We start from the raw sequence: 12,054 nt of genomic DNA on the forward strand, positions 1-12,054 counted from the left end.
AATCATTCTCCTTCTGAAAAGAATCTCATAGATTGCTACAATACTTAATAGACAGTGCATGCTCAACCATGGTATATTAAAGAACTGGCTGGCATGACCTGGGTGTTATATAATCTAACTATTCATATAAACTGACATACTTTCAAACCTTCCATTATAAAACAACATACATAAATAGTGCTGGCAAGTAACTCAGGGTCCCAGGATACTTGTTTCTAATCATTTGCCATTTTCCCTCTCAGCCCAATTCCATGGCCTCATGGGATGTCCTGATGACCAGTTAACTGAAGAGGAAAAAGCACAGGTCTGGTCTACTTCTGTGTCTGCAGCACTTCTGCTCTGCTCTGGGGTGGCCTTGAAAGCAGCCATGAAGGGAAATCTCAGTGGCTACAACCTTAAATTGAAAATGTGTGAAATGAGAGATGACTTCAAGTACAAATCTGCACCAATTCGTGACCACTGGTTAACGGGCTGGCAGGCTGGACGTGGACTGAAGAATAAAACAAGACTGGGTAGTTGTTGAAAAGGTGGTCTGAAGGAGTGGTACACAGATGGAACTTTGGGAGTTGTCCTGGGACATGGAAATATTCAGATGGTGGGTTAGTGTGCCCCACAGCCTCCTTTGACAAACCCTCTAGTCAGTAGGACTATGTGCAAAGTAAGCATAGTGCGGGGATGGAGAACATGGATAGGCTCAACAAAATGTATTTTGTCTCACCAAAATTTATCCGGCTGTTGTACTGCTGACCACGCAATTTGTAAACAGGCAAGGCCAACACTGAGATGCAGTGTATGATCATCCCCTGCAGAGTCCCCTTCTGGCAGGTTGACTACATCTGACCTGTTCCATTAACCACTGACTACCTTCAGAAGCTTCAGGGGTGGCTATAGAAACAGGGACATGTTTATGTAGTTACCTGTTTCTTCTATCTTCTCCTTATCCCACCAACTTATGTAAAGTACATTAGTGATGGCTAATGTTTTAAGTTTTAGGGAGAAATAGGATCAAATTGATATCACTCTGCAATGACAATGTAGCTCTGTCCCTGGAGTGTGTCCCCTATATAGAGATACAAACTTTTCACTGGACAGAAAGATAACTCTGGTGGCTAAAGGACATGGGGTTGACTATGCTGGATACCTTCCATTTGTACCTCTAGATCCACTTTACACCTCTCCATAGTATTCTCTACCCATAAATTTGGCCTGTATGGATCACATCACTGAAGACTCTTGCCTTCTTCAATTGGGTTTAGTCAATGTGAAGCACTAGAAGAATGCATTGCTAAAGGGTTTTTGTTTTTGTTTTTGAGTGAAGAAACAGTGTCCTTATGGAGTTTTACAGTTTATTTTATTTTTTTTTAAAAGTTATTATTCTTTATTTTTTATTCTTTCTTCTTTCTTTCTTTTTCTTTCTTTATATTATTTTTAAAATTTTAATTCCAGCATAGTCAACATACAGTGTTAAATTAGTTTCAGGTGTACAATACAGTGATTCAACACTTCCATACATTACTCAGTGCTCATCATGGTAAATGTTCTCTTAATCCCCTTTAGCTATTTCACCCATCCCCCACCCACCTCCCCTCTGGTAAGGACCAGTTTGTTCTCTATAGTTAAGAGTCTGTTTTTTGGTTTATTAGTTTGTTTCTTTTTTCTTTTTTTATTTGTTTTTTAAATTCCATATCTGCATGAAATCATATGGTATTTGTCTTTCTCTGACTGACTTATTTTGCTTGGCATTATACTCTCTAGATCCAACCATGGCAAGATTTCATTCTTTTTTATGGCTAATAATATTCCACTGTGTGTGTGTGTGTGTGCTTCCATAATTAAGCTATTATAAATAATGCTGCAATGAACATAGGGGTACATATATCTTTTCAAAATAATGTTTTTGTATTCTTTGGGTAAATACCCAGTAGTGGAATTACTGGATCAAATACCAATTCTATTTTTAATTTTTTGAGGAACCTCCATACTGTTTTCCACAGTGGCTGGATAGGTTTGCATTCCCATGAACAGTGCATGAGGGTTTCTTTTTCTCCACATCCTTGCCAACACCTGTTGTTTCTTGTGTTGTTGATTTTATCCATTTTGACAGGTGTGAGGTGATCTCTCATTGTAGTTTTGATTTGCATTTCCCTGATGATGAATGATGTTGAGCATCTTTTCATGTGTCTGTTGGCCATCTGGATGTCTTCTTTGGAGAAATGTCTGTTCATGTCTTCTACCCATTTTTAATTGGATTATTTGGATTTTTTGGTGTTGAGTTGTATGGATGAAGTTTACATTTTAGCAGTGGAAACAAAAAATAAACAAACAAGATTATAAAGTAATGTCAAGTAACACAATGAAAAAACATAAACAGATGGGGACATATCAAGAGGCCTATTCAGACAGGTTGACCAGATAAGACCTTGCTGAGGGGATTTGGCTTGAATATGGACCTTAATAAAATGAGAGGTAGTTCCAGAGAAGATCTGGGGAAGAGTATCGAGGCAGAGAAAAGTACACCTGGGGTGTGGTAGGTGGTGGAGAAGAAAATGGGGAGATGTAAGAGGTAAATTTGGAGCAGTAGAGTTTTCAGATTGTGCAGAGCTTTGGAAATCATTACATGTATCTTAAATGCAACTTGGAATGTAGGAGGAAGTCAGTAAGTGGTTAGTGAACTAAAGAGTGGTGTGATCTAATTTACATGAAAAAGATCACCCTGGCTGCCAGCTAGAGAATTGGCTAGAGGGAGCAAGAGTGGAGACATAAATTGGCTACTGCAATACTCCTCTTGTGAACTGGTGTCTGCTTAGAGTAATATGGAAACAGGGAAAGTGGGAAGAGTTGTTTGGATTGGGGGAAATACTTTAAAGGTAAGGTTGGTAGGTCAATAGGCTATGCTTTCAGAATGGATGTGGGCTTGGATGCAAATAATTTGATAACTAGGGTATCCTTAACAGCTAGGCCCACAGTATTGCCATTAATTAAAACAGGGAAGATAGGAAGGAGGTTTGTAGGTGGAAGGAAATTGAGAATTCTGTTTTGGACCCTTTAAGTTTGAGATTGCCATTTTCCAAGTAGAGTATATTGGAAAGGTAGTTGGGAATAATCAACTCTGATACTCAAGGGAAAGTCTGGAATAAAAGTATAAATTTGAAATACATTAGTGTATAGATGAATTTTAAAACCAAATACTGGCTGAAGAAACCTAGGAAATTTGTTCAGATAAAAACAGGAAATGGCTAAGGCTTGAGATATGACTCATGCCAATATTTAGACTTTAGGAAGATGAAGAGGTGACAGCAAAGAAGAGAAGAGATGAACAATGAATTCAGGAGGAAATAGCATGGTATCCTGAAATCTAAGTGAAAAAATTGTCTTTAGTTAGAGGAAATGATCAATTGTGCCAAATAGTCATGACATATGGAGTCTGGGAATTGGCCATACAATTTGGCAAGATGGGGGTCATTGTTGATCTTGACAAGAGATTACAATATAGTGGTGGTACCAAAAGTCTAAGTCAGTGCAAAGTAAGAAACAAATGAAAAGTAAGCAGGTGCTACACCTGGTAAGAAAAATTCTTTGAGTAATTTTGACATTAAAGGGAACAGAGAAATGGGCTAGTAACTGGCAGAATCTAGGGGTTCTACAAATAATTTTTTAAGTGGGGATATCAAATGTGTTTGAAAATTACAACTAGAAGGCAGATAGAAAAGTAGTTAGAAATACTTTACATGGTAGAGAATGAGGTTCAGACTGGAAAGGGAAGGAAATAAGACCAGGAAGTGGGGTACTGGTAAAATGGGAACACTTTTGAGGGGGAAAAAACAATGGGAGCTGGAAGACAGACAAGGTTGATCAAAGTCAGCTGTGTAACATTGTCCATATGACATCGACTGGAGTCCCTATTCTGGTGCCATGAAAGCCTCATTTCTCCCATTGCCTCTGCAGATTCAGTGCTAAAAGCAGAGACTTTGTCACCTCACGCTTCAGGCTTCCTGAAACCATACAGTTTAATGGGTGGGTCCTTCACTTTGTGTATGCTGCCCCTGTTCCTTCCCTGTCAAACCAGATGTGGATTTGCTAATTTTCTATGACCTCTACATGTAAAAGACACATGGAAGAGGGCTCATATAAGGCAGACTTTACAGGAGTTCACATCACAGAACACAAATCACTTAAAATGGAGTGTTTGAATCTGTTTTGAAAAATCTCTCGCTACCAACTCAGGCTCCAGCCTCCTGCTATGAAACATAGCAGTTTCCTTGTCTGTCTGGGCTCCCTTGACTTTTCCTCTATGATTCCTGTTTACCCCATATTACTGAAGGTTTAATCTAGTTTAGTTTACTTTTCTCCCACCAAACCATATCCTGAGGACTTGTCTGCCACTCCCAGATCAGTTTTAAAAGCATTTTCTTAAACCAAGACAATCCCCTCCTTTCTAAAATTTCTGGCTCCAGTATTATGACCGTCTTCCCACTGGGATATCTGACGGAGGGCTATTGCAAGTTCACCTTTGATATGAAGCTGTTTTGGAGTGAGGTTCTTGGAGTGCCCCTGGGAGTTATTACTAACTGTGATAATTTGAGGATTTGTGAAGTTAGAATGTTGGTTATGTGTCCACGTGGATGTTAAAATTAATCCATCTGGACCATAACATGGGGATGAAGAGACATAGCAGAAAAGGCCAAAGTCACCCCAAACCTGCAGCCCAGATGATAACAATGAGCTGTCAGTGAGGAGCTGAATTGTATCTCCCCCAAATTCATATGTTGAAGCCCTAACCCCCTGGCACCTCAGAATGTGACTGTTTTTGGAGATAGGGCCTTTAATGAGGTAATTAAGTTAAAATGAAGCCATTAGAGTAGGCCCTGATCCAATAAGCAAACTGGTTCTTCACCTTGTTGTGTTCACGACACACCTTCCAATATGGGAATTTATGGTGGCAACACTGAAGGATATACAAAGTAAACACCACTTTAAAAAAAAAATTCTAGAAAATGGAAAAAAAATATTTCTACAGTTGATACACTATTCACTTTGTGCTCAAACCTACGTGGCTCTGTGTTAATAGAACTGCTGACAGTCCTGGCTTGGCCCCATTTTAAATATGGTCAGAGGTTTTTCTTAGGCATCTCACAATCTGCAACCAGTTCTGCCCCACTCTGAGTTGTGTCCCAGGATCTCCCAGCTTCCATCTCTTCCTGACAAAGATCACCCAGGGTATGTGTCCTCATTTTTAGAAAAACAAATTGTATGTATTGGTAAAAAACTTGGAGGCACTCGTGAGGGTTTTAAGGACCATCAGTACGCTCCAGCACACTAATTCTAAACTACTGGTATTGAAATGTGAGACAAAATGAATGCACTCATCCATAGGGCTGTGGCTAAAATCCTCACTTAAAGGGCTCCCTATAGGTGAAAATGAAGAAACTTTGCTGTTAACTGCCTTGGTGTTTCTTTACTGATCTTTCTACAAATTCTAACAACAACAACAACAACACCCACAAACTATCACATGTGCCTATTGGAATTCACTCTCTTATCAAAGACATTTGAGTATCCCTGTGTGTTGTTTTTGTCATTTGCTCCTGATCAGTTGAACAACTTCACTCAGTGTGCAGGTGACCTGGCAGGTGAAGACAGTTAAACAAGGGTGTGCTGGAGGTCATCTATCATCTGGAGGTTATTCAGGAATAGGGAGGTGTGACAATTCCTCAAGGCCAGCAAGTGTGGTGAAGTTAGTGATGGATAAACTGGAAGGGAGGTGAAGCTCTTTGGCTGGATCAACAAAGAGATAGTACTGCTTGATAATAGTCAAGGGGAGCTATCCTTGCCAAGCAGCAATACAAGGGTACAACTGGACTGAAAATGGCTCCCCCCCCCCCGCAATGTTTTAGTGTGTGTATGTGTGTGTGTGTGTGTGTGTGTGTAGAATACTTTTCATATATTTAAAATTTTTATTCTTTAAAAAATTAACCACTATGGTAGAATATACTTGAAGAGCTTGAATAAGTATTTTCTTATAGATACATCCAAATTATATATTCAGGACTGACATTATTATTTCAGATGATATATTATTTAAACAAAAAAGATGTATACTCAAAGAAGGAACTTTTGTACTCTAAGCAAAATTTTTTGGTCCTCCTGGGGTACAGAATGAGTTATCCAGAACTGGTTCCCCTTATAGGGTTTCTGGGTGCATCTGATTTATCTAATGTACCTGTCTATATTCATTATGTTATATTATAGATTAGTATAGTTTTTTGCTAAAATTGGTCATGTCAAAACATGCTATCTTTATATTTACTTAATTAGTTGTCTGGTCAATTGAAATGGCTGCATTCAATCGTTTTTAGATATTGAGCTTATAGCTCTTCGACTTTATTTCTGCTTTCCTCCAGCACAAAATGATACTGAGTATGACACCCTAAATATAATGCCTTTCTTCATAATCTTTTTTGCAGTAATTCTTCTTGTCCCACCCACTAAATGTGGGGACAGGACCAAAATACGAGGACTGTCTCATTGTTAACTCATATTTACTACAGCTGTTCATGGAACATAATAGAGGCAATTATCTGCTAATATCTGACTGTCCTTAAGTCCTAGGTAAAGTTGACAGATCAAAACCCACCAAACATCAATGCAAGTAAACATATGTGCATTTTTTTACTCACATATAATGATATCATTTTCACATACCTCTTCTCTGTCTCCAGCCTGCTCTTTTCTATATTCCCAGTATTCTTAATTCTCATCCAAGTTCAAGTTCCAACTTCCTGTGGACATCTAAAAGTCATGATCCATCTCTGACCTCAGTGACTTGTTTCTATGTTCTGCTAATTTCTCACAAGACTAACTTACTTTTGTGCACTGAAACCACATCTGGTACCCTGTACTAACTCCCTCTTTGCTAAACTACTTAACAAAGATGTTGCTAGTCCATACAGCGTCATTGTGAGAATTAGAAGAAGGTGTCCTTTCTTCAAGTATTTTACTTCCACTTGTAGAAACTGCAGTACAAATTTACAATTACAAATCAGTAATGACTATTGTGTAAAGGTGGCTCCCAGAATAAGGCAGGGCCCTGCCAGAATGCCCAGTATCCAATTCCTCCAGGACTATGACTCTGGATACCTCTTTTATTTTAATTGAAGTGCAGTTGACACTCAATGTCACATTAGTTTCATGTATACAACATAGCAGTTCAACAACTCTATACATTATGCTATGCTCACCACACATGTAGCTACCATCTGTCACCATACAACAAACACTATTACAATACCATTGACTATATTCCCTATGCTGTAGCTTTCATCCCTGTGACTTACTCTTCCATAACTGGAAGCCTGTACCTCCTACTCCCCTTCACCCATTTTGCCAATCCCTGCATGCACTCCCCTCCCCTCTGGCAACTACCAGTTTGTTCTTTGCATTTATGGGTCTGTTTCTGCTTTTGTGTCTATTCATTTGTTTTGGTTTTTGGATTCTACATATAAGAGAAATCATACGGTATTCATCTTTCTATGATTTATTTCACTTAGCATAGTTCCCTTTAGGTCGAATAGAGAAATCTTTATTTATTTTCTATTTATTTTTTTTATAAAGTTATTTTTTAAAGATTTTACTTATTTATTTGAGAGGGAGAGCATGTGCATGCACACAAGAGAAAGCACAAGAGAGCGAGAGAGAAAGAAAGAGAGAGATAGCGGGAGCAGGGGCAGAGGGAGAAGCAGACCCCCTGCTGAGCAGGGAGCCCTACACGGGCTTGATCCCAGGAATCTGGGATCAGGACCTGAGCCGAAGGTAGATGCTTAACCGAGTGAGCCACACAGGTACTCCTAGAGACCTCTTTTTAAATCCTGATTATAAAAGTAATATCGGACAAATAGAGAAATTGTAAAAGCATAATGAACATATTAACACAATGCCACTACCCAGAAATAATCACATAGCTAAGGAATTTTTTTGGCCAACTGATGAAAACTCAAAGTAGCTCAACTAAGAGGACTTTTATCAAAAGAAAATAATAAGCAATTTCACAAAAGATCTCAAAAAATAGGAACAGGAACAAGAAAGTCAGGATCAACTCTGAGGCTCTGTTCCATCAGTACACCGCTCTTAGCAGAGGAGCTTTGCTGTAGTTCTGATTCTTTATTACTTTCTTTTCCACCTGAACTTGACTGCATCATTGTCTGACTTACTCTCTGCATCTCTTAATTCAAATCTTCAATAAAATCATTTGAATAGCTCATTCAGCCCAGAATTGGTCATGCTTGGGTCAGAGACTCGTTACTATCCCAGCCTTAAGAAAAATCATGTTTGGATTTTGGTTGCAATTGCATTAAACTTTTAAATTAACTTAGAGATTACTAATAATTTCAGAATGCTGACTTATATAGTGGAGAAACATGGCATGTCTATCTATTTTGTCAAATATTTCTTGTTTTATATTTTAGTAGATTTGAGTTTCTACATATTTTGGTTCCTACATATTTTCTATTTGTTGTTGCTTTTACAAACAGAATGATTTTGATGATATACTCAGTAATTATCAATTTGCATATATTTATCAAGCAAGACTTGTTCTAATAATTAACTACTTGCCTTTTGTTTGTTTGTTTCCTCTTTGAAGATGTTGGGGAGGTATAGGAAGTCCTGATGGAATGCTGATCAGAGATTGTTCCATCACAGTTCATTAGATCAATGGGGCCCTGCAATCTATTATGTAATACTCTTGATAGCCAACTAGGATCTCTGCATTTCTTGTTCAGAGATTTTCTCTTTACTATGTCCAACATTAGGGATATCATTTGTTCCTTGTGGCAGCTTCTTCATGCTTCCTGATGACTGGGTCTCTAGTCTTTTGATACGTTCTATATGCTGAGGATAATATCTTACATCTGCTTGAGTGTGACCTTCATAGCATGGAAACTGGTTGATTATATTTTTGTGGTCTCTCTTCAGGCACGTTTGAAATTTTAAAATTAACTGGGTACACATCACACTTTGGTAGTGCTTTAAAAGTTGTGGCTGATTATGTGTTCTTGATTCTTTGTTGACTTCAATGATGACAACAGTAAAGTATAATGAGGAAGCCCTAGTAATATAGGATGCACACATTTTAATTTTTTACATCTTCATTTATTGATGTCAATACTAATTGGTGGTGACATGCTGCATGAGGCAGGCTTTAGAAAGAATCAGGCAGAAGCATGAAGGCAAACAGGTTGGCCAATCATAAAGCCACATTCATTTCTTTTTTTTTTTTTTAAGATTTTATTTATTTATTTTTTAGAGAGCGAGCGAGAGAGGAACAGCATGAGAGGGGAGAGGGTCAGAGGGAGAAGCAGGCTCCCCGCTGAGCCGGGAGCCCGATGTGGGACTCGATCCCAGGACCCTGGGATCGTGACCTGAGCCGAAGGCAGACGCTTAACCATCTGAGCCACCCAGGCACCCAAGCCACATTCATTTCAAAAGTGAAGAAATGATCTCTGTGTGTCACTGCATGGTCTTTCCTTTAAAATATTTGCTAACCAACAGAGTCATTCCTTTAATACCGGCAATTTCCTAAATTAAAACAACTTTTTATTCACCCACATAAAATACTAGGTTTTTAGAAACAACATGAGGAAAACCCAAAGCCACAACACTAGTTTCAAAGGCATCAATTGTAATGTTCCCTCAATTTACCTTGTCAAGCTCTTAGACTGATCAGCCTTTGAAATAATAGAAGTTAAACACTTAGTACAGTTTGAAATGGAAACAAAACCATAATCCCTTGCTTCTTTGTAGCTGGTGAGTGTGTACAGTATTCTACTGCAAAACGCAAGTCAAATCTTGTAGTAAAATATTGTGGTTGTCTTATGCACAACAGCAAGCTAATGATAAGCAGTTCCCAAGCTTGGCCTGGCTACTCAAGCTATCATTTGAGTAGCTACGGACACCCTTCGAAGCCAAAGGGTCTGCTGAGTCTAAGTCTTCTTGCCTCCTATGGAGTAGGATGTGCTCTGCAAAGGTGTCAAAAGATCTGTTTCCCAGCATTATCTCTTAGCACATATGTGAACTTGGGCAACTCACTGAACCCCATCAAACTTGATATTCTTTACCTGTAACACAGTGGTAAAAACAGCTGTCTTACAGGCTTGTGGATGATTACTGAAAATAAACAGGTATGACTAGGTCATGGGGTGGATTGGCGGCAGTGGAGAGCAAGGAAGCCAGAACAGAAGGCAAGGTTCTGTTGATGAAGGGCACACTAAATCATAGTAGGGACCTAGGGCTTTATTCTGCAGGATTTGTATTAGTCACAGGTTTGTGATTGAACGGCATATATTTATTTTCATACCTAATTCTTAATTAATCTTTTGATGTATTTATCACATCCCCAAGTAAACAGCATCTTTAGATGTCCTGAAGGAAAGTCAACACCCTTTACTTAAGAGGGCTTGTTTCAATTAGACCCTGTCACCTCTTGTGAAGGCACTGCTTGATAACCTTGCAAACAAGGAAATAAACCTCAAGGAAGCAAAAAATTAGACAAACGTAGTCAAAAATAAAAATAGTAACACTGAGATGAATAATGCACAAAGTACATGTGATCCAATTCATCACATGTATCAATGGAAGACCAAAACTTATATTTTGCAAACTACACCTGCACTTTATAGCATAATAACCACATGTGACTTTCAACTCGCAATGTGGCCAGTCAAGACCAACCTGTGCTGTAATTGTAAAATACACCCTAGATTTCAAACACTTAGTATGAAACAAAAATGTAAAAATCTCTCATTAACATTCACTTTTTAAGATTTTATTAATTCATTTGAGAGAGAGAGAGCATGAGCAGAGGGGCAGAGGCAGAGGGAGAAGCAGACTCCCCGCTGAGCAGAGAGCCCAACATGGGGCTCAATCCCAGGACCTGAAATCATGACCTGAGCCACCCAGGTGCCCCTCATTAACATTCATATATTGAGTACAAGTTGAATGATAATATTTTAGGGTAGTATAAAATAAAATGTATTGTTACAATTAATTTCACTTTGTCTTTTTACCTTTGTAATGGGGAAAATAGAAAATAATAAAACTGTGGGGCGCCTGGGTGGCTCAATTGGTTAAGCGACTGCCTTCAGCTCAGGTCATGATCCTGGAGTCCCAGGATCGAGTCCCACATCGGGCTCCCTGCTCGGCAGGGAGTCTGCTTCTCCCTCTGACCCTCCCTCCTCTCATGTGTTCTCTCTCATTCTCTCTCTCTCAAATAAATAAATAAAATCTTTAAAAAAAAAAGAAAATAATAAAACTGTGCATGTGACACATATTCCATTTTGACTGGAAAGCATTATACTAGATCATTCTGGAGCAATACTAGAAACAGAGCATTGCAGTATCAGGACTTTCTCCTTAGATACCTTCTGAAGAATGAGTAAACTACTTGAAAACAGATGTTATGGTTATCTTTATACTTCTTGGAGCAAATGCTATATATATTGATGGCTATGAGTATACACATGGCCATTGTGCTTCTACTTTAAAAAAGTAGATAGTTGGCAAATCACCGTGGAAACTTGTGATGTTCCTACCAAAGCTTGAGCCCTGAGATGACCTTTGTAGTTTGCTGTGATCAGAGTTTTTAGGCAGCGGTGTTGGTCCCAAAAGCCTCTCTTCAGAGAGCACAGGGTTGTGAGACAGCAGTGCCCATAGATGGAAATAAAAGGGCTGTGAATAGTGGGGGAGGGTTCTGTACATCACGGAAGTCCATAATGGGAAATCTGCCATTGCCATCGAGTCAAAACTTAAATCATTTACATTCTCTTATTTCTTGTGTTTGTGTTTTGCCCCTACTTATATATTTTTGGAGGCAGGAACTGTACACGGACCCAGCATTGTGTTTCATCCAGGCAGGAGTTTGACAGATCCTTTTCAGTGATAAAGCTCTTAATGTGATTTGACTTGCTTTTTACAATTGTGCTAATGACATGCACTACCACACTAGGTGCTTATTTTAAAAATTATTTTAGCTGCTAAATCTCAGCATTAAAAATTTTATAT

The sequence above is a fragment of the Mirounga leonina genome, unplaced genomic scaffold (assembly GCF_011800145.1).
Source record: "Mirounga leonina isolate KUSES-001 unplaced genomic scaffold, KU_Mleo_1.0 Mir_165, whole genome shotgun sequence".
In the NCBI taxonomy this organism is placed as follows: domain Eukaryota; kingdom Metazoa; phylum Chordata; class Mammalia; order Carnivora; family Phocidae; genus Mirounga; species Mirounga leonina.